The sequence below is a fragment of the Balearica regulorum genome, chromosome 1 (genome assembly GCF_011004875.1).
Source record: "Balearica regulorum gibbericeps isolate bBalReg1 chromosome 1, bBalReg1.pri, whole genome shotgun sequence".
Classification (NCBI taxonomy): Eukaryota; Metazoa; Chordata; class Aves; order Gruiformes; family Gruidae; genus Balearica; species Balearica regulorum.
In genome coordinates, this window is record NC_046184.1 from 167,555,148 (window position 1) to 167,577,169 (window position 22,022).

The 22,022-nt window shown below is 37.3% G+C and overlaps 1 long non-coding RNA gene across 2 annotated transcripts in view; it reads left to right on the forward strand.

Annotated features, from left to right (window-relative positions):
* The first annotated feature begins 1,269 nt into the window (after positions 1–1,269).
* The window catches only part of LOC142599785 (uncharacterized), a 309,523-nt gene continuing 288,770 nt past the window's right edge, over positions 1,270–22,022 (forward strand). Inside the window, exons 1-3 of one of the 2 annotated variants that reach the window (XR_012833253.1) lie at positions 1,270–1,385; positions 9,179–9,287; positions 11,770–11,873. This is a non-coding gene — a long non-coding RNA (uncharacterized LOC142599785). Of the gene's footprint in view, positions 1,386–9,178; positions 9,288–11,769; positions 11,874–22,022 lie in introns of those variants that run through there. The other variant, XR_012833254.1, reaches the window with a different exon arrangement.

Here is a 22,022-nt window from a genome sequence, read left to right on the forward strand (position 1 = left end):
ACGTAATAAACTTCTGAGTATTGCCTGAAACCGAGCTTTTAGCCTCAAGAATAATTTCAACATAGTAAGAAACATTTCTCAATCTCTGTGCTTCAGCAGTTGAGGATGATGCCTTGCATGAGAAAGTTGATTGATGGACTCAGTGTAGTCAGTCATATGGGTGGAACTGCTCAACAGGTTGCGTGAGCCTTGTTCCGTGTTTCTCACTGTGGCTGTGCGTGAAGGCTGACAAACCTGGCATGGCATAACTTAAGGAATTCAGAGCAGAGTTTTCTGATAGGCACTACTAACCTGAGCTTTATGGAGGAGCTGATCCATGCCTTTTTAAACCAAGCATAGGAGAAACAGTCCCTAATGGTCCTATGCATGGTAATCAAATTTCCTGGTTAAAATGTATTCACCCAAAGGTCAGGTCTTAAGCCCTCACATTTTGTCGCAGAGCTCTGCAGTATTGCTCAACTTCTCAGCAGAGGATTGCCGCTTTGGAGGATAAGGAAACATTTACATAATAATATTATACAACTCCACAGTGAAAAAAAAAATCAACAACTCATGATCGACAATGAGGAAGAAGATGTGAGATCAGAAGAAGCAAAGTTGCAGCACCACTGCAAACCTAATACTGGATTACTGGATTACAATGTGGGGGGGTTTTGTTTGTTTTCTCCCCCAAATACATATGTATGGGAGCAAAGGGGCTTCTGACAGCTTATTCCATGGTGTGGCTTACCTAAAAAGAAGTCACTTTTATGGTCTGGAAATTTTCATATAAAAATATGCTCATTAAAAAAGGAAAAAGTATATGCTAATTTCCCATTCTTACCTAAAGCATAGATAAATTTCTGGTTTTCTGTCAAATGACAGAACGGCATTTCTGTGTTTCTGTAGTCATTACTTAATGCTCATGCCACTCAGCCTGCATTAGAGTTTAACTTCGTGGGTTTGAGATTAATTACATTTTTAAGAAAAAAAAAAAAAAAAAAAAAAGACAGAACTTATCTAAGATATTTTATTCAAAAATTATTTCTCCTCTCTCCCAAAGTTGTTTCTCATGCATAAGTGTTCACTTTCAGACACACACAAAACAAAAATTTAAATTACAGTCACAGTGAGATCATCATATGATGATCTTTGCTCTAAATTCCCTTGTTGTCTCACTACTGACGAGAGGAATGCCTCAGCTCTCAGTGCCTCCTGTGCTAGCCGCAATGGCATGTGTAGTTCTAGCTAAACTGTGCAGTAATTTTTTCCTATTTCTGCTAGCACCAGCTCAACAACAGTAGGCAAAGAGCATTTACAGACACTTTGGCTAGCGTCTGACTGTAGTGAAACAAGCTTCAGCTATGGCTGTTTTGGTGGAGTTACACAAAGATACTGCACAAGAGGTAATTCAGTTCAGTGTGTAAACAGGGTGATGACAGTAAGAGCAACTGAATAAAGCTGTTGCTTCATGGCTTCTCATTTAGTCATTACTTGCACTCCAGCAGAAAGATTTTTTGAAATTCAATACACTATTTCCTGTCCTTTTGATCTAAAAGAGGAAAATGATGCCCTCTTTTCAAAGAGCCAATGTTTAAAAGAATATGGGAATGAATGTTTTACAACTGTAAACTGTAAGCATGTAAATTACTAGGAGTAGTTGCTGCCTTTGTTGGTGGAGGAAAAATGAGAACTTTGTTTAGCTGGAGGCACAGTGATTGATAAGCTATCCTGAAGGTTTTCTGGTTTGGTTTTTTGTTTGTTTGGGGGTTTTTAATTTGGGGTTTTTGGGGTTTTATTGTTGTTGGGTTTTAATCCAGATTAAGATTTAAATACAGAATCTAAATTCAGTGGATTTAATTAGTTTGTAACAAAGTTACACATCCGTTTACCTTAGAATTTGATCACACAGGCTTTTGATTCAGAATCGTAGGTGGTGATAGCTATAACAGCAGGAGCAACAGCTAAGAGGTCTGTTAAATTCATGCATTCTTGTAGGCATTTCTAATAGAGTGGGGTTAAGGATAGTAGAGAATAGGATGGAAAAAATAAGACTCAACCAGGGTTGATTATGGCAGAGTAGTGAAGGGACAATACAAACACCAAGAATTTGGGAGTCAGGACTCAGAATTATAGAGGTAAGTGTGAACAGAGACCTATCTGACAAATCATTTCTGTAAGACACTGGTTGATGTGTGTTATATTTTTCCTTCTCTTCCTGGTCATCTCATTTTAGACTCTGCTTTCAGTTTTGTTTGGCAAGTGTATTCTCACTTATTTTTATAGATCTAGAGGTCCCTGTTCAAATGATACTGAGTTTGCAATAAAGTAATATTTTTTCAGGGGATATGGATAAGACCACTAAAGGCCATAGATGCCTCCAAAACACAGATAATTTTCTCGTAAATTTTCTTCTCAAAATCAAAATTGTAATCCACTTTTATTCCTGCCCTCACCTGTCCAAAAGAAAGATGAAAACACTAACATACATCAGCCTTTGATGTTTCATAAACATACTAGCTCTTCCCCTGTTGATCTGGAAGTTCTCCAGTTCTTTCATACCTATCTAGATGAAGTTGTCTGGCTCTCAGCTGAACCATAAAATGATCCAGAAAGTAAATAAAATATTGCATACTTCTGTTGTGAAACCTGATTTGAGATATACTTTGTATATACCTCACATATACTGGATTGTGTAGTGACTCAAATGTCTCAAAAGTACTCAGATGCATCCTTTTCAAAATGAGGTAACTGGAAGAAAAATAAATTATGCCTGCTTTTTACATACAGTTTACAGCTGTGATATTTGACCAAGAATAAGGAACCTTAATTCTGTGCCTTCTCCAGTGTATATGGATTAAGTATAAAATTCTTCACTTTCACAAGACTCTGTAATATTTAAGCTATTGATTAGGCTTCAATAAGGATATGTGGGGAACTCTACACCTTATCTGTTAAATACTGTTGTGGAGAAAGAAGTGTGATTTCACAAAGTGACTGGGAGCTTGAGAGAGAGCACACTGTACGTGCTTGTGCTGTTTTCTGCAGAGAACAGAGTTCCGGTCCCTTCTTGCAGTATTATCTCTGGGTTTTGTTTGGTTGTTTGCTTTGTTTTTGTTTCTGTTTTGTTTTGTTTTAATTTATTATGTGCTGAATTTATAGAATTTACCTAAGTTTCCTGTTAGCTACTTCCTGTTGACTTCTTGTGCTGCATGTGCTTTAGCTGAAGATTCATGTATGTATCTTCAGCTGAAGCATCTATCTTTCCCTGTGTACTATAGTGTGCCTAGTGCGTGATTTTTCTCCTTCTTCTGTACTTCAGCTGTTGCAACAGATGACCCGGGAATCACAAATTTCTAGTTTGAATCAGACTGGGGGGAGGGAGGGGTGTTTGTTTTGCTGGTTGGAATGAATAATATTATTAAATAGTTCTTAAAATTAAGGAAGATGCTGCAAAATTGAATATCATAAAGTTCTTGTTTCTTGTACAATAAAAATACAGAAATGCAAATGTTCCTGCTTTTAGAATCTGTGCTAGTGACTTGGCTTCTCTTATGCAATAATTTAGGACCATTAGTCCTCAAAAAACATTTATTTGGTAACCACAATTCTAACTATCTGCTCATCCAGTATTGGTATATAGGTCCATTTTGTAGACAGTGGAATAGAGGTCTATCTCCTGACCTGGTCACTAAAGTCAGTTGTCATGTATATCAGGGACAAACCCAGCAGCTTGCGCACTGAAACAGCTTTTTGCAGAGTCAAAGCATTTGGCTTAGCTTAACTTCAGCGGTGCAGGAGGAAGAGGAAAAAGTAAAAGTTGATGAGCAACGAAACTAAAGCAGCTGCCCAATTTCCTGCAGATTGCTGACATACATTCTCCTCTTGCTAGTGTCTGGGGCTGCTGCCCACCCATGTTCCTCACTTGCTCAGCAAGGCAAGTTGCATCGTGCCCTGAGTTGGCTGACCCCAGCGCCAGAGTCTTCAGCTGCTGCTTCTCAGAACTGGGTTCTTGAAACTGCCTTTCATTTGATGGGACGTTGATTCGGATCTCCCAATTTTCCCAAACCTATTGGGAAACATCTTATCTGTAAGACTCTGTACTCTCTTGTCAATTTTGGTTAATGAGGCATCAGATTCAGAAGTTGCTGATGTGAGACAGATAAGACAGCTGAAAAAGCATAGTGTTTGCATAAGCCAAGCTTCTTTAGGAAAGCAGGCTAATGTACAGTAAAAAAAATAAGATGAAAATAAATAAAAAATAAAATCTAAAACCACCGAAATGAGAGGAACAGAAATATCACAAAGGTAGAAAAGGGCCTGAATACATATCACTGAAAGAGAGATATTAAAATAAAAAGTAACAAAGATTTTAAAGAAGGAAAAAGAAATAGAAATAAAAATAGACAACAAAAGAAGGGAAAAGACAATGTGAGCTACACTAAGAATTAAATATAGAAAAAGAACAAAAAGTGTTCAGAATTAAAGGAAAGCAAAAGTAAGACAAAGATGTGAGCTAAAACTGGAGACAGAAGGTTAATTTTACTTATCCAACACTTTATTTTACTCATGCCATGTTAAGGATTTCCAACAAAACTTCTGTTATTGTCACAGTGCTCAGCTTCCCTGGATATCTTTACTGTCTCAATCTACCCACAACATGAATATTTAAGTGTCTGAACTGTGCAGTCTTAAAGTCTTTCATTTTCTATTACTGCAGTAACTGCAGTTATATAAAATTCAAACTTTTATAAAATTGCATCAAATGTACAAACTTGTTTTAACCTATCTTAATTTGTATATAAATAATTTACTTTCAAATAAAATGTAATTTCATAAATTCAGTGGCTTTATTTCATAAATTTCTGTAGATCTTTGACGTTTCCCTCAGTAGTCCCAAAGTTCTGAAATAAACATATTTATTATTAAATAGGATGATTTATAGGATGATATTTATGATTAAGAGTGTTGAGAACTATAATCTTGCTATGCAAGTTTGCAAATTTTTATCAAAATGTACAAAAAAAGTAATCTGACATAGGGTCCCACCTGGAGCTCATTGATCTCCAATTTTAGAGGTTTGCTTGCTTTATTTACTTGTTTAGTTAGTTACTTTATAGACTATGCTTGGTAGAAGGCCTTTTTGATTAAAATTTTGAAGCAGAACCTGTAAGTCTGAGTCATCTGTAGAATCATCTTCCCAATTATAATGACACCTTCCAGTCCTAGAGGTCCTGAATTTTTGTAACAGTGCAACACAAAAGGAGAGAGAGAAAGAATTCATTTTCTCCTACTTTTGTTTCCTTACAACGTTTTAAAAGGAATATTCTTAGGAGATGAGTTTATAGATGAGGAGTGGTGATGATTAAGCCTGGTGCTAATTGCATTTTTGCAATTTTGTCACTATTAAATTATTAGTAGCATCAGAGCTGTTTTAATTTTTTTAAAAATTATTTTTTATTTTAATATATTTATTATTGTTGTTGTTGTTATTACAGTTATTTATTTATTAGTTAAGACTAAAGCATTCTGAATTGAGATCCTCAAAAACCTTAGGTAAAAGAACAGCCAGGCGAGCCATATGCTCACCTGCTTTGGCTGGGGAAGTTGCTAACATGAATTGGAGAAGGAGTCTTGGATGTGTGATGTCTCTGCACTAACTTTAGTCATCTCTGTTGCAAATACTTATATTGCAGATACCCAGCTTAGTCTCACTTTAGAGTTAATGAAGAGAAAAATGTCACTTCATGTAGTATGATTCATCCCATGCTAAGGGATGTCTAAAATAGGCCAGTCTTACCCTAAATATGTATAGTTCTTTCTTTTCTCTATACTGCAGCTGTCTAAAGCTAGGGCAAATATCACACCTTAAGAGCCTTCCGAACTTCCAAATCAAATAAACTCCTAACTTTCTTTAAAGAGCTCAGGTGCCTCAGGGGTTAAAGCTGCAGGGACATTTGGATCACAGTTTGGATGAAGACATCTAAGTTTCAACTAAATCCTACCTCAGGCTTCACAGGCTGGACCCAGTCTGTAATGATATAAGGAACAGTTGCACAACTTTTTTTTTTTTTTTTTTTTTTTTTTAAACCATTGCTAGTTTGCCCTTTGCTCTGCTCCCACTGAAATCAGGAAAATATTTTATAGGGTAAATGTCATGATTTAGCCCCAGCCAGCAGCTGAGCACCACTTGGCCACTGGTTCACTCTTCCCCCACTTCCCTCACGGTGGGATGAGGATGAGAATCTGAAGAAAAAGGTAAAACTCATAGGTTGGGATAAGGACAGTTTACTGGGACAGCAAAGGAAGAGGAGGATAACAACAATACCTAGAATATACAAAGCAGGTGATAGACAATGCAATTTGCTCTCCCAATCCAATTCCCAGCCCTTCCCCAAGCAGCAGCCCCTCCTCCCTGGCCAGACCATTTTATATACTGATCATGACGTCATATGGTATGGAATATCCCCTTGGCTAGTTTGGGTCACCTGTCCTGGCTGTGTCCCCTCCCAGCTTCTTGTGAAAATTAACTCTATCCCAGCCAAAAAACAGGACAGTAAATTATATCTAATTTTAAACCACATAGAGAATAGAGAATAAATAACTAAACCATTTCAGGTTGTAATGTTGACTGCATACATGATAGAAGGATATAAAGCATTCATTTGGAATGACCTGCACCACTCAAAAGATGTAGCCATTCCAACCTCATGTCAACAGAAACTTTAGACCACATCATTTATGTTTTCTGCCCTTTATAAGATGTAGAAAGGTGGTGCTAAAGCTCAAAGGAAAAAAAGGGTACATTTTCATAGTAACATTATTGAGAAGTTAATGTTGTAGCAAAAAGGGTACTGAAGAAGAAATTCCCAAAGCGACCCACTGAATCCAGTAATAGTAGTCATCTTCCTCCCCCAGCCCACAGTGCTTAAGCTTCAGATCTTCCCTCCCACCCACCACCCCCTTTAATGCTTAAGGTTCAAATCTCTCATAACGGAGCTAGGCCCAGTGAAATAGTCACTTTGAACAAGCACTGGTCTTATCTGTTCATTCTACAGATTGGATGAATCTGAGAACAAAGTCAATCCTCTCCCCTTTGTGCTGCTCTAAGGTAGCTCTAAGGTACTGCAGGCTGATCTGTATGGAGCTGGACAGAATCAGAAGTGTTAGCAATTCTCAAACTGGGCTTTACATTTTAATGACATTAAGTCAAGCATTAGGTTAGAATTTGCATTATAGCAGCTTTATCCTTAAAATTTAATTATTCAGGGGCATAATTACAAGCAAATATGTGAAAATAAGTCAATTTGGCTTTTTGTGATATGCTGGGGTAGTGTAAATTTTATACGTAATGCAGGACTATTTCTTTTAAAGCCGTCCTTCCCCTTGTCCCCGTGATAAAGCTGTTAAACAGGATAAAGTATGTCCATCCATTAAGCCAGGATATGTAATCTGTTTTCACTGACTTTATAAATCGTTCAGCAAGACGTGTGGAGATCAGTGTTGGCTGAGGAAAGCTCAGCTAGTATATTGCCCCTACAAAATGTCAAGGTTCTTTGGGCTGAAGGAACTTTACTGCGTAAGGTGATTGAAGGCAGTTCTTTGAAAGGGGGTTGACAGAGCGCTGCCTATGAGTGAAATGTGAAACATATTAAATATTTCTCTGAAAACTTCAGAGAACCTTCACTTCTCCTTAGTTCCACATGAACAATGGTAAAATATTTTTCTGTAAAGTTATTCTTTTTCAGTCTTCTTAATAAGGAGTCTCTACTTCAATATTCAGGTGTGGTCTTGTAATTTAAGGTATCTAGAACAAGGCTTTGTTTAAGACTTCTGCATTAAAAATGGTGGTACATATTCCTTTAGGTATAGTTATTATAGTTTAGCTTTATAAAGCTATATGTATGACTTCGCTTTGAAAGCTTTGTCAATAAGGCATTTGAGAAGGAAAAAAAAATTAAAAATCTTCTGCTGTTTTTATGATTCTAACATAGAGAAGATAATGTTGAAACTAAAGATTCACTGTGGTATAAATTTTACAAACACACAGAAAATTCCCTTTCTAAAAAAAAAGAAAATCTGAACATGAAATAAAAAGCATTATCGTCCCCTTCCTGTGTGAATAGGATGTCTATGTGGCATAATGACATAGGTCACAGCAAGATCTAAATAAGCTTCAGAGCGAGTTCAGTCAGAGTGTCATGCCAACATTACTATACTGTTTTAGGATTTTAACCTACAACACTGTAACATACCCACAGTGTTATCCCAGGCAACAAAGTCTGCAGCAGAGTGAGATTTAAACCTAGATATGCTGAAGTCTGGTTTAGGGTCAGACCAGAAAGCAAAGTCTTTTCCTTGAAGGAGTAAGATTCATCACACCTGAACTTAGAAATCTGCATTGTAGATGAGATGCAATCTACATCTAAACTAGCCATCCTATAACCTCCTTAAGTCACTAGAAATGGTACTTTTAGGATATTTATCATGTGATCTATTTCAAACATGTTTCCAGATACAATTAAATTACTTCAAGAGGTATTTCTTCTCCAATGTTTCTGCCAGTATAGATACCTGTCTACTTCAGGACACTTAGACATAAGGTTATACTGAAAGGTAGATGCCTAAATTTTCATTTTGGTCAGTGATAATCTAATCAGAACAGTCAATGATATCTGAATTAAGTAATTCAACTGACTAGATTAAGGTTTCTCTTTAAGGGTGAGATGAATAACTCTATCCTTCATTGAGAATAATGGGATTTTAAACAATAGCTGAGACACAGTCTCCTACATTTTAAACACTTGATTCTAGCAGTCTCACTTGAGAGCTGATTCCCTCCACCCTAAGATGTCTAATGTGCAAATTTTTGATTAAGTTCTATGTCTAATGCCATTAGAGACAGTCTAAAGTATATTGTTTGACCTTCAGCTGCCACTCCAGAAGATGAGGGGTTTTGTAGGTATTGTGCGATATCTGCCAGACTTGCATGCATGTTTCACATACTCCGCAGTGTCAGACACGCAAATTATCAATCCTAAAGTATATGTCAAAAACATATATGAAAAAAAGTGAAAAATGACAAAGGGAGCACCAAGGTCAGAGAGGGAGGAGGAGGAAAAGGTGCTCCATTGCACCAGAGCAGATATTCCCACAGCCTGTGCAGGATCCATGATGGAGCAATTTTTTTTTTTTTAAGACCTGCAGTCTGTGGAAGAGCCCACTACAGAGAAAAGTGTGAGAGGAAAGAAGCAGCACACCATAACCATAACCCCCCAAGCCCTGTTCACCTGTGATACTTGATGTGGGTAAGTGGAATCGGGAATGAAGGAATGAAGTTGGGCATGGGAAAAGGGAGATGGGGAGGAACAATGTTGGTTTAATATTTGTCTTTGTTTCTTACTGCCAGAATCTATTTTAATTGGGAATGTCGTGTCCGTGTCCCGTTCCCCCTCCCCCCCCCCAGTAACGTCTATTTTGCCCACAACAGTAACTGGTAAGCAATCTACCTGTCCTTAACTTGATCCACGAGCTTTGTCATCCTGTTTTCTCCCTGTCACTCTGAGGAGAGAGAGTGAATATGCATCTGGGCAGGTGGGTGGCAGTTAGCCCATGCTCACCCACCACAGGAACAATCTTCTCTTCCATGGAAAAAATAAACCCACTGTTAGATGTAAATATAACTGATAGGAAAGCTATATTCTGAGAGTATTTGTTGGTTATTTATTGTTAAACTAAAGTATTATTCTTTTGTCCTGGTTCTCATAATATTCAATATTAACAACTTGAATAAAAATATATATTTTATTGATTTTGGTGCTGACACAGTGGAAGATTTGAAAGCCATTTAGGTGATAAGTTTAAGTTAAACAGATATCGACAACTCAGATACTCAGAAAAGATTACATTTTATAAAGCAAAATGCAAAATTTTTATACTTTATAGCTGAAGAAATACAAGAAGCAGCTCTAGTGAATAAGCTGTAAAAATGAGCAAGGGAACTGCATGTTCCGGTGAATAATAAATTAAATGTTTTTCACACTGTTGTGAAAAAGGAAAATATACTGGAGTGTACAATAGATGTATTGTTTGAAACAAAATTAATTGATTTTTCCATCCTACATGGCAAGTGGTAAGTCATCAGCTCCAGTCATGTATTTAATTTTGGGATACACGCAATTTAAGAAGGATGTAGACCAGCTGGAAAGAACCCATGGAGAGAGAGAAAGAGATCTAGAAAACATGATGTAAACAGAATGGTTTAAGGAACTGGGGATATTTAGTTCAGAGAACTGAAAACTCTGGATGTAAAGGCCTGATGCACAGAAGATTACAATAATCTGTTAGCCAAACCTATGTTAGACAGCAAAAAGAAGAATACATTAAATTACTGTGAATGAGAGAGATAGATGGGTTGTTTTCCTGCAGGAAATATAAAGAAGCACTGGGTTAGGTTACTTGGGAAACTGAAATTTCTGTCATGGGAAGTCTTTAGAAACAGTCTAGACAAGCACATGTAATGAATGAACTTGCTGTATGTGATTTTTGCCTCCAGGCAGAAGAATGGGGTAAATGAACTCCTGAGGTCCTTTTCAGATTTTTAAATTTTTTTTTTGTGGTGTTCTTAAGACTACTCCTGTGAAATATTGGAAGTAGTTTGAAATGACTGTATAAAATTGAGGGTTTTTTCCTACTACCATAAAACTGTCAAATCATAAAAATTCTCCTCATAAAATTGTCTGATCTACTTGAAAGTACTAATTTCAGTGAAATAAACATAGCCTGTGTTTATTTTTAGACTCTTCAAATACTATTTCCCCTCTAGTGAATACTTTCATTCATTGCCAAAGTTTTCTAAATATCAGGGGGACTGAATAAGTGTTAGCAATTTTTGACATCAGCAAAAGCTGGATGTTTTCCAGTCTTTCACCTCTGTTGAAAGTGATATGTAAACTTTATGTCTTTTCTTCTTCTATTTTTTGGATCTATCTCCCTGTTTAGCAGAAGATAGGCAAGTTCTTCTGGCCAGCTATGAGTCCAGAACAGTAGGATGACATTTCTTTGAAAAATCATGTCTTGAGCTATCCTCAAAGCATGACAATATGAGTATAATTATTTATGAAATAACTAAAAGAGACATTTTGGTAATGAGCAGTAAAGCTCCTCATGCAGGCAACAGATATTATTTGAAATTATAAATGGAATCCTAGAGAGACTTGGAAACAATTACTAATATAATTTTATGGTGTAAATATGCTGGTGCTAGGAGAATGCTATATTTATTTTGTGGCCAAATAAAAACTGAATCAGTATGTTTACACCATCCACGCCAGCAGCAACTTAAACAAATAAGATTTAGTTTTGGTTTAATTTTTACATTAGATGTTTATGCTGACTTTTCCTGGCTTTACAAACTTCTCAAAGTAAAAGCTTTCTGTGTGAGATCTAAACATACTGTGCTTGTTTTGGCTGGGATAAAGTTAATTTTCTTCATAGTAGCTAGTATGGGGGTGTGTTTTGGATTTGTGCTGAAAACAGTGTTGATAACACAGGGATGTTTTAGTTACTGCTGAGCAGTGCTCACACAGAGCCAAGGCCTTTTCTGCTTCTCACACCACCCCACCAGCGAGGGTGGGGTGCACAAGGAGTTGGGAGGGAACAAAGCTGGGACAGCTGACCCCAACTGACCAAAGGGATATTCCATACCATATGACATCATGCAGCATACGAAGCTGGGGGAAGAAGAAGGAAGTGGCGGACATTCTAAGTGATGGCATTTGTGTCCCCAAGTCACCGTTATGCGTGAAGGACCCCTTCTTTCCTGGAGATGGCTGAACACCTGCCTGCCCATGGGAAGTGGGGAATGAATTCCTGGTTTTGTTTTTCTTGTGTGCATGGCTTTTGCTTTACTTATTAAACTGTCTTTATCTCAACCCACGAGTTTTCTCACTTTCACTCTTCTGATTTTCTCCCCCATCCCACTAGTGGGGGGAGTGAGTGAGTGGCTGCGTGGTGCTTAGCTGTCAGCTGGGGTTAAACCACATCACATACCAACATTGCTAACCTAAAACTTCTGTTTTCACTATGTGGCATTCTCCTATAATTTTTAAAGGGGAAAAAATGCAACAGAAGCTATATGTCCTTTTTTAACAGATTAGTATAGCTAGGAGTATTTAAGAAATATCTACATGAAATGAGCACTGTGTCACTTCTAGAAAAAAATGCTAAGGAATAATTTTTTTCTACTTATAAAAAACACCATGGGTTGTTTTTTTTTCCAAGAATTGGCTAGTAAATATTATTGGAGCACAAAAAATATAATAGCAAATTAAACAGTAATTCCAAAATACATTGTATCTCATTTATTGTGAAAACAAAACAAAAAACAAACAAAAAAACCAACCAACCAAACAAACAAAAAAACCCCACAAAAACCAAAAACCCCCACAGTGTCTGTCATTTATAAAAGACAAAACAAATGTGCATATACATATGATGGACTCCATACCACAGAACAAATATCTCTGTATCTCTACTAGATCCCATGTGGTGGTCCAGGAGTCCTGGAGAGTAACTGCAACTTTCTGTACAATTTTTCTGTGTAAAGTACTTGATGGAATGTGAGGATTGTGTAGCCGCTCTATAGAGCCGTGCCATACAGAATGAGTAAACAAACCTGTGTCCCCTTCCTCAGGAAGGTGAAGTGATAGCTTTTGGAGACATAATGTTGGAGATCTGGGAAGGAAGGCAAGGGAGAGGTCAATCCCGGCACTGCCTAACCTCAGGTGCCACGGGAGCAGACACTTGGGGCAATCATCTCCACACGGCAACTGGGAGTTGCCTAGGAGAAAGGAAATTGGAAGAGTGCAAAGCAAAGACAGTGAGCAGGCCAGCAAGCCAGTGTGCAGGTAGTCCTGGACCTCACCAGGGGTCTTCCCTCCCCAGTCATCTTCTTCTGCAGTACAATTATGTTCTGAGAACTAGTATAACCCTCAGAAATGTGGCACACTGCAAGGAGAGGAATCTGGACATTTCACAGATCTCTGAATATAACCCAGGTACATTTTCATATTTGTGAGAACATAAACTGTTCCTGAATATTCAACCTTTTTTGTTATATAGGTAGCTACTCCAAGGACCACATTTTAATTGTGTATGCTTATTAGCACTGTAAACTTATTATAGCTGTAATAGCTGAAGTTTAATAAAAAATACGTTAAGTCCAGAATACCAGAGATTTCAGAAAAAGTTTTTCTACGGAACTAGTCACACTGATACTGCGGAAGATCACAAATTAATATTATGCAAAACTGAAATCACAGGCCCTGTTTCCACTGTTTGTTAATGATCCGTATCAACAAGTCTCTGAGGAATTCAGTATTTGGACAACTCCTATTCTTTTATAACTTAATGAGTGCATTTTCCTCATCCAGAAAAAGCATAACACATTATTCAGAGATTGTTTCATTAATTAACTTTGGGAGACCTTCTACAAACTTTGAGATAAACATGTCGAACAAACTCGCTTTATTAAGAGTAAGATTAACCTGATAGTTTCAGTGTATAATGGAACAGATCTATTCTTTTCCTAGTGTACTTGGTCTTTATATCCCTTTTGAACTTTGTTAAACTCTTTAAATAAAATAACCTCTAATGATTCTGGGAATCACTTGACAAAATCTTAAAGGAAAATTTCTTATTTATGTGGTTTTGTTTGTTCGTTTTTCTCAATTCCTTGGTCATTGATATTTGTTTCTTTTAGTTAATTAATCATGTCAACCTATTACAAAATAGGTAAAATGAAAATGTTAGTTTGGAACCCGTTCAATAGTCTACCGAAATGTGTTTATTTACTATATGTTGCACTTTACTGTGACTGTTTTTTAACAGAATTCTTGTGAAATAAATGAATTATGGTTCTTCACCTGAACACAGAATCTGTAAGAGTTCAAAACTTAAAAAAAAAAAAAAAAAAGAAAAGCAAATGACCATAGGACTGTGAAGTAATTTACTAATTTTTAAAAAGTCAGTAATGAAATAACTGATGAAAGACAGTATTTCACTGACAGACTAGAATGGTGTTGAAATATACGTATAAAGGACCAAACACCGTAAAAAGCACCCTCATGAAGGACACACTACAGAAGATGAAGAAAGTTACAACATAGATGGAGGAATAATGTTGTGTGAAGGGAAAGAAAAAAGGAGTACAAAACAGCAAGACAGTTTTTGATACAAAGCACGCTGAAGACATCAGAATTAGTCTGTTGCTTTTACTACCTGGTGCTGGGACCTTGGAGAAAAAGGTGTAAATGACTGCAAAATGGACAAATATTGCAGAAACAGGCAATAACTAGAGTTTGGGCTATAGAACCTCTGCTACAGGCAATACTCCCCATGATCCAACTTGATTCCTAAAACTAGCCTGCATTTTAACAAGTTAATTTTTTTAGAAATATAACTTAACAAATTAAATAGAAAGTGGCCTGTAACATGAGCATTCCCAACTGTTAAATGGTAGAGCCCTTTCTCCATGGAACTTCATATGAAATTATTGTCCAAGTATTGTTGTTGGGGTTTGGTTTGGTTGGTTTTTTTTCCCCTAGAAACAGAATTATATTCCTATATATTTTTTTATATATATATATACACAATATATATACACAAATCTATATATGAATATATATATTTATATATATATAGATTTTTATATATACACAATATATACATAACATATGGAGAAATGCAAAGTTAGGCAAAAAATAAGTTGAAATGGAAATACAGGATTCATTCACTGTCTTTATTTGTAGGGCTTATCACATTAGGTCAAACTGTGCTAAAACTAATTTCTGTCTAGATTATCATGTTGTCTAATTACAAGCTTCTTTTAACCAGGTTTCTCCATAATGTGATCTTGTAAATAATTGAAGAGTATTAAACATGGTTTCACTAAATCCACCTTCAAAGCTGTACACTGATAGGAAAATTTTGTCCAAATAATGTATGAAGTCCATTGAGTATCTTTTCTTTAGTAATATGAAGCAGTGAAAAGAAGGAAAGTAATAGACTTTAGTAAATGGTAGAATACCTGTGTAGCACTACTTCAGTATTAATGAAATTCTAGAAATTTCCAGTTTAAGAGGGATTGGTTACATATCACAGAAGGGTGCACTGGGCAGAAATTACCTCAACCATTCTGTGATTCTGTGATGACTGTTGTGACCCTTCGCTAGACATACTTTAGTATCATAGGATCATAGAACAGCCCAGGTTGGAAGGGACCTCATAAGATCATGTGGTTCCACCTTTTGTGGAAAAGGAAACTTAGATGAGATTATCTATCTAGCACACTGTCCAGTCCCGTCTTGAAAACCTGCAGTGAGTGGGACTCTACCACACCCCTGAGGAGGTTGTTCCAGTGACTGATTGTTCTCACTATGAAAAATGTCTTTTTTATATTGAGATGAAACCTCTTCTAGTGCAACTTATATCCATTGCCCCTTGTCTTCTCCATGTGGTTCCTTGTGAAGAGAGAATCACCATCCCCTTTGTAGCCACTGGACAACAGTGCGGAGGTGCTCCCTAAGTCTTCTCTTCTCCAGGGAGAAAAGACCTAAATACTTCAGTCTTTCCTCATAGGGCAGGTTCTCCAGCACTTTGATCATCTTTGGACCCTCTCCACTCCACATTTTTTTAATTGTGGGAACCAGAACTGGACATAGTAGTCCGGGTGTGCCCTGACAAGTGCTGCATAGAGTGGGATGATCACGTCTCTCTTTGCTAGTAGTGCCCCTGAGGATGCAGCCCAGGATCCAATTTGCCTTCATTGCTGCAGCTGCACACTGCTGACTATTGTTCAACATGTTGTTCACCATACATCCATGAAATGAAATATCACATTAACATATATTTATAGCTTACACCTTCAGCTGGCTTATTTTGCCTGACTATGTGGGCCATGCATTTCCCGGTTCTTGCAGTTCAAAATTTGTCAAAGATGGAAACAGGTTAAGTCTGTTTGAGTATCCATTGTAGATACATTCATACAATTCAATATGCATTTCAAGAACATATGGCATTCTAGAAAATATTTTCAGCTATTTTGACATAGAGATGCTGCAAAATTATCAAAATGACCTCAATATTGTACAATCCTTTTCCTTCCTTCAGGGCTTCCCAACTGCCGTATTAGTTTGAAAATGTTACCTTTTGCCTATTCCTTTTCCTTGCTGTTGAATACAGGAACATAAATGTGAGTGAAACAGGTTTCTGTGATTCAATTTTATTTGTCCAATCAGAGTAGAAGACTATTTACTACTTGATGAGAGTAGTGTCAGGATTGAAGTCACACCGTTTGTGATTACTATGCTTAGCATCATGAATAATATTCTACACTCAGATACAGTGTGTGTCTCCTGGTTGTGCATGGCTGGACTAGAGGTGGTAAAATATTTATCTAGGAATACTGGAAATAATAGGACAGAATATTGAAAATGAAAACCTGCAAACACAATTACTTCATTTGCATGAAAAGCTTTAACAGGTTAAACCAAATCATGATAAGGCAAAATTTTGATTGGTCTGAGTATATAATAAATACCTATATTGGTGAGAAAAAAAAATCATCTAGTTCAGTACTCTAACACTGATAACAGAAGATGCTGTTTGGCAAGTGTATGAAAGGCTGGCTGTACAGCCAATTCCCTTCATACCCCATGGCATCCACAATGGGTGGCAACGGTCAGCCTTGTTCCACTTTCCCTGCGTCAGCACAGGATGGGTACACTGCACAACAGTAGGAGATGGACTTTCCACTGCCACAAACCCACCCCACCTCACAAAGCCACAAAGCATCCAGCTTGGCCTCCCAGATGAAACATGAAGGCCCCTCTACCAGTTTCCCACAGAAAGAAGTTAGACTCATCGGCTTTTAGCTCTCATGATCTCTTTTAGAGGGGGTTCTATAACAGTAAAACAGTTGCCTGCCTGCTCTGAGTATTTCAGGAACTTTTAGATTTTATTTGGATTCTATTTCTAATATTCCTGACCTGAACAGTTATCTAAACCTAATGTGCCTGCAAAATAAACTCTTAAAAAAATTTGAAAGTAATTATAAATTCTTACAAATGTAATATTCTGATAACTAAACTCTTGGGATTTAGTAGAACTTTCATTTGTTTTGATAGGAAACTTGCAAAAATATATATCATGTTTGTATTAATAAATAACAGACTTATTTTAAAAATGTGTTTCTAATGTATCCAATGCTGATATTACATGGGGTAGTACGGTCGTATAAGTCTTGCTTCAAAACACCAAGATACAATCTTAAACAATTAACTAAAATGTAAATATGAAATTGTACAAAATTTCCTAAAACATAATAGAGAACAATAATTGTATTATTGTGAAGTAAACAAGTCCAGAAGGTCATGAAAAATTTCTTTTTAGGCCTGATCTGAGCTCCTAAAAAGGAAGCGTGGGATTTTCATCTATAATTCCCAGTGGATAATTTTTCCTGCTGAATGCACATGGTACCATTTGTGCATCTATTGTATAACACCCTTGCTGTGACCATGGGCTGCAGTTGTGGGTTCCAGAGAGATAGAAATGTACTATATTTATGACACAGTATTTGGAAATGTCCAGAAAGTTTGCCAGCTTCCATGCAATAAATTTGTTCTAAAATTTGACAAATGTCAACATGATCGGTGTTGATGAGGTTGTGAAGTCAGAGTTATACATTCTGTGCTGATTCCTAGTGCAGGAAATGATCACACAGTGTTTAACTGCCCAAGGAATCTTTATTTGAGTACTTCGTCTCCCAGTTTGGTCGTTTCCCATCCAATTGGACAAAATTATCTTTTGCCCTAGACATTGACAATTTCCCTGCCTCTTAGGCCCCAGATTTCATTTTTCCTATTCTGTCACTGTCACAAATGTCTGTTAGTGTTTTCCTGCTCATGATTTACTAGTAATTTTTCCAGTACTTCAGTGCAGCCTTTTACCTTGGAGATCCAACTTTTCAACACTCTTGTTCTCTGCTTTCCTAGTAAGCTCATTCTAACTATTCTAAGTACCACCTTCTCTTACACTAAGTTGCCTGTCCTCACTTCCATCACATTATACATTATTTTTTGGCTGCTTAATTCTCAGAATTTATTCAGGACATATAGACATCTGAAGAATTTTTCTGAAATATCCATTATATATGCAGCTACAAAATGGTAAACCTTTTTAACATACATGTTTGAGATTCATCAGTGAGCTGGTAATTTTTGTTAAATTAACTTTCTTATGTATTTGACTAAATACTACTGTCCTTCAACTTCTCTGCTTCCTTCTTCCTTTTTTGGGGGTCAAGTTTTAAGCTATGTATTCCCTGAAACAGATCTTCAGACTTGGTATCCATTATGGCTAGTATTCAAGAACAGATTTCTTTTAATCAATGTCCTTGCCTCCCACAGATGAATGTGGTTTTACTCTAGGAAACTATGCCACATTTGTGATGATTCTTCTAGTACTGCTACTAGAACAACAAAATCCATACATTGATAATATGTACCCACAGTCTGCATCCCATTTTTTTCAGAACTCTTCTTTTTTCTTTTGCTTATCGTTACTTCTACTACACCGTACTATTAGAGGTACAGACTACTCTTCTGCAGTTTCAGGTAATGTATTTCTGGCTGAACTCAGTTGTTCAGAAATGACTCAAGAACAAGAAGTCTGTAAATACTCTGTTCTATTCAGCATCAAAATTCCTAGGAACGCAATATAGTTCTTACATTGACCAATGTCTCAATACTGTGAAATAATATAGAGAACTCAAATTCTACCGCATAATATAACACATTTCCCAAGATAACAACAAATTCCCTCACTGTAACATGAAGGCATATGACCAAAAACCTAACCCATCATTTGTTTGCATGCATTTAAATAATCAGTGCACCATATCCATTAAGGAAGAAAATGTACAACTGGGATACAAATTCTTGTGGTCAAATTCATCTTCTGTAATGTAGAAGAAAAAAAAAAAGTTTTTAAAAAAAAAAAAAGAAAGAAAACTTAGAGGAAAAAAAAAAAAAAGAAAGAAAACTTGCAACACTACAAAACTTACCAGTGTCATTAAATAAGCTATTGAAAATGGTAAAGGAAAAAGTTGAGAGTGATAATGTGCTGTTCCTTTAGAAATCAACGAAAAGGTCAGTTTGTGTTACAGAAAAAAAACCCCAAACCCAACAAGTTTTCATAGCTATTAAAAAAATAAAATGATATCCAAAAGGAATACAGCAAGAGATTCTAAAAATGACTCATGAAACTCACCTAAATATTCTACAGGGGAAAACATAATACATTGTGATTTTAACATAATACATTTTAACATAATAAATTGTGATTACTGCATTTACTCAGAAAATTATAGAATGAACTAACATATAACTCATGATACTTCTAACTCTGTTTTGAAAGCAATTGTTTATTGATCAACTTGCACAGAGCAGACTACTTATAGACAGTTTTATCATCACATACCCTTTTTTAAAATTTACCAGACAAACAGGTTAGTAATACATTGTGAGGATAAGAGTCTTTGAACTAGAGAGAAATACACTTAGAAAGACCCATCACAATACCTATCTGTTACCTATCTGTAATCTTTAACCTTGGCATTTTTGCAAATTGTTGCAGTTTTGTGTATGTGTGCTAGCATTCTTTATTACCCACAGCTCTATGGGCTAGCAAAATACACTTATAAATGTATATCAAAATGCTCACACTAATCAAAGTAACTATAGGCTACTATGTCTGTTGAGCAGACTGACAAAACATTACTTGAGAACTGATGGGCTTCGCTTCCAAGTACAATAACAAAGCTCAAAAAAGTAAAATATTGAAGGGTCATTGTTAAACCTCAAAGCTGCATATCATGATGTAGTAAAATAAAGCTCTCTGGACAGCTGAAAAGTCTTTAATCAGAATAAAAAAAAATAAAAAAAAAAAAATCTTACCATTTCAGTAAACTGTTTCATGTTGAATTACAGTAACACCTGGAAAATCTTGTGTCCTTTATGCAAGAGAGCAGCTGGACTACATGGAGCTCTGCCTGGAGATGGATGAGAAGCCAAGGAAGACTGTAAGGGCTAGGATTAAAGAGAGGACAGGCAAAGGTGACATTATAGTGAGGGCCTGCTTTAGTCCTTTTGACCAGAACAAGTTGATGAGGTGCTGTACAGACAGATAGGAGCAGCCTCTTGTTCACAAACCCTGGTTCTCATGGGGGATTTCAACCAACAAGATATCACCAGAGAGTCAACACAACAGGGCATAAGCAATCCAGGAGATTCCTGGTGTGCATTGGTGAAAACATCTTCCTTCAAGTGATAGAGGAGCCAAAGAGAGGAGATGTTCTGCTGGACTTCATAGTCACCAACAAGGAGGGGCTTGTTGGGGAAGTGAAGGTCAAAGGCAGTCTTGGCTGCAGTGCCTATGAGATGGTGGAGTCCAGGATCCCGAAGGCAAGAAGGAGGGTCAAAAGCAAGCTCATGACCCTGGATGTCAGGAGAGATGTCAGATTCTGGCCTCTTCAAAGATCTGCCCTAGAAAGCTGGTTAATATTCAAAGATCACATCCTCCAGTCTCAAGAAGGGTGCATCCCATCAAATATGATGTCAGGCAAAAACATCAGGAGGTTTGTGTGGATGAACAAATAGCTCCTGGCCAAACTCAAACACAAAAAGGGGTCTGAATACAGAGGGTTGAAGCAAGGGCAGGTAACCTGGGAGGAATACAGGAACATTATCTGACAATTCAGAGATTAAGTTAGGAAAGCCAAAACCCAAATGGAATTAAATATGGCCAGGGATGTCAAAGACAATAAAGACTTCAATAAGTGTATAGGCACCAAAAGGAAGACGAAGGAAAATGTGGTCCCATCACTCAACAAGACAGGGAACCTGGATACACAGGACATGGAAAAGGCCTTCTTTGCCCCATCTTTACTAGCAAAAGGGATCTTCAGGAATCCCAGGTCCCACAGACCAAGGGGAAAGGCTGGACAAAGAAGATGTACCCTTGATGGAAAAGGATCAGGTCAGGCAATACTTAAGCAACCTGGACATACATGAGTTCATGGACCCTGATGGGATGCACCCACAAGTGTTGAGGGAGCTGGAAGATATCATTGCAAAGCCACTCTCAAGAATCTCAAGATCAATCATGGCAACTGAGAGAACTGCTCGAAGACTGGAGAAAGGCAAATGTCACTCCTATCTTCAAGAAGGGCATGTCGGAGGACCGAGGGAACTACAGGCCAGTCAACCTCACCTGACTTTCTGGGAAGGTGATGGAGCAGCTCATCCTAGAAACCGTTTTGAGGCACATGAACAAGAAAATCATCAGGTGTAGTCAGCATGGCTTCAGCAAGGGAAAATAATTTTTGACCAACTTAATAAACTTCTATGACGAAGTGACCACAAAGATGATTAAGGGACTAGCGTATCCCTCCTACAAGAAAAGCTGAGACAACTGGGACTGTTTAGCCTAAAGAAGGCTCTTTTCAATGTATATAAGTACCTGAAGGAAAGGTGGAAACAAGACAGAGGCAGGCTCTTTTCAGTGGTGCCCAGTCACAGGGCCAGAGGCAGTGGGCACAAACTGAAACACAGGAGGTTCCCTCTGAACATAAGGATATCCTTTTTTTACTGTGAGGGTGACTGAGCACTGGAACAGGTTGCCCAGAGATACTGCGGAGTCTCCCTCCTTAGACATATTCAAAAGCTGTCTGGACACAGTCCCGAGCCAATAGTGTCTAGGTTGCCCTCTTTGAACAGGTTGGTTGGACCACATGATCACCAGAGGCCCCTTCCAACCTCAACCATATAGTTTGATTCAGTGTATCAAACAAGAGACACCTCTTCTATTGTTGCAGCAGTGCTACATAAAGGAGTCTTATACCTTTCTCCTCTCAAAACCACCTCCTTTCTTGGACACCATGCTACTGAAGTGTTCAATTTTCTGACAAATCACAGGACTTAGCA